At 39.8% G+C, this 1,602-nt stretch overlaps 1 protein-coding gene across 1 annotated transcript in view; it reads right to left on the bottom strand.

Moving 5' to 3' along the window:
- Positions 1 to 1,602, bottom strand: part of LOC101863494 (AMP deaminase 2) — a gene marked incomplete at its 5' end in the record, with an annotated part of 64,587 nt that overhangs the window by 35,546 nt on the left and 27,439 nt on the right.

Raw genomic sequence — 1,602 nt, 5'->3', positions numbered from 1 at the left:
CATGTATACAGAGAGAGAGATAGAGAGAGAGAGAGAGAGAGAGAGAGAGAGAGAGAGAGGGGGGGGGGGAGATAGGAGAAAGAGAGGAGGAGGATGAAGCTTTAAACCACGAGCCAATGAAGAGGCGAGAAACAACACTTCTTAACAGAAAGATCGGTGACATCATTTATACAACACATCTGTAGTTGTAGCGATGGGAACATGCGATTGTTTGACTGTTTGTTTGTGTATTCCCTTATTTGTTTGTTTGCTTGCTTGCTTAGCTTGTTTGTTCGTTTGTTTGAGTAGAGAAAATCGCATGGACACAATCGTGGTCATTTAGTGAAGGGTGAAAAGTAAGACTGACAGACAGAAGCATGAGAGGGGAAGTAAAGAAGTAGGACCGACAAGTGGAGCCCTCCGACCAACTGTGTGAATGTAATAATATGAGACCTCTTGTGTGAAAAGAGTACCCGCCACGATTTCTTTTAAAGCCTTTACGTGTGTCCGATTAGCTGTAAAAGAAAAGGCAAAGTTTCGGTACATTTCGAACTATCAGTCACAATTTTTTTTAAAAATGAAACACACATTTACGTAATATATCAAAGTATGCACGTTGATGAATGCCTTTTAAAGTTTCAGTAAAGAAAAGAAAATCGAAAAATCTGTTTGAATAATGAAGTTACGTTTTACAACAGCACATCTTCATTGCGCGGTTCAACGAGTTAAGCCGTTAACCCACTTGAGCCTACTCTTGTGCATTGACGGGAGGAACTATATCGATCGATATCTCCGGTGTTTTTCGGTTACAAACAACGAGGTAACAGTTGACACACTTGTTTCATTTCGTTAAAATTGAGTAAAGTTATGTGCGATAATTGTTTTTAGCTGTGACAGACTAAGTCAGTCATCTCTGCATTGCGACAGAAGATTTTATTATAAATTGGGCGGGAAAAAAAGCGTAACCCCCAGATAGTGCCAGTTCAAAATATTGATAAAATAAAAACTGTTCGGACGAATTAGATGCAGTTTTATTCTTCAGTGAGAGCATTTCTTTCTTTCTCTTGTTGCATTTCTTAGATTATTATAGCTTTCACGGTCTTTTCCTCTTTTTGGGGGGTCAAGACTTCAATATACCCCAAAAGTGTCAGACTGCAATGGATGCTGAGTGAAAAACAGCTCAGGCTCAAGTGAGTTACCGGACAAGAGATGTGTCCGATCACACAGGCCAAAGGCAATGCTGAGGCTCATTTCAAATCGTCATGCACAAATCAGAAACACGAACTTTTCACATTTCATAGACTGCATGATGTAGTTCGCCTTTTTATTTAAAGTTTCAGATATAAACAAAATCAAATTGAAACATAATCTGTGTTATGCTTTTTTCCCCCTTTTAATTAAGTACCCCAAAACTGTGCGTCTTCAAGTCCTGTTGAGTGACCAGAATGCGGGTCATCTTCAATGAGTTTCAAGCGAAACAGTGTAAGAGAAAATCTTACGCATTCTGACTAACACCACCCCCCCAAAAAAAAAATCAAGTGTGTGTATGTGTGCAAGTGTGTGTGCGTGTGTGTGTGTGTGTGTGTGTGTGTGTGTGTGTGTGTGTGTGTTTATGCTTGCGAG

The sequence above is a fragment of the Aplysia californica genome, unplaced genomic scaffold (assembly GCF_000002075.1).
Source record: "Aplysia californica isolate F4 #8 unplaced genomic scaffold, AplCal3.0 scaffold00059, whole genome shotgun sequence".
Lineage (NCBI taxonomy): Eukaryota > Metazoa > Mollusca > Gastropoda > Aplysiida > Aplysiidae > Aplysia > Aplysia californica.
This window is presented reverse-complemented; position numbering and strand designations above follow the sequence as displayed.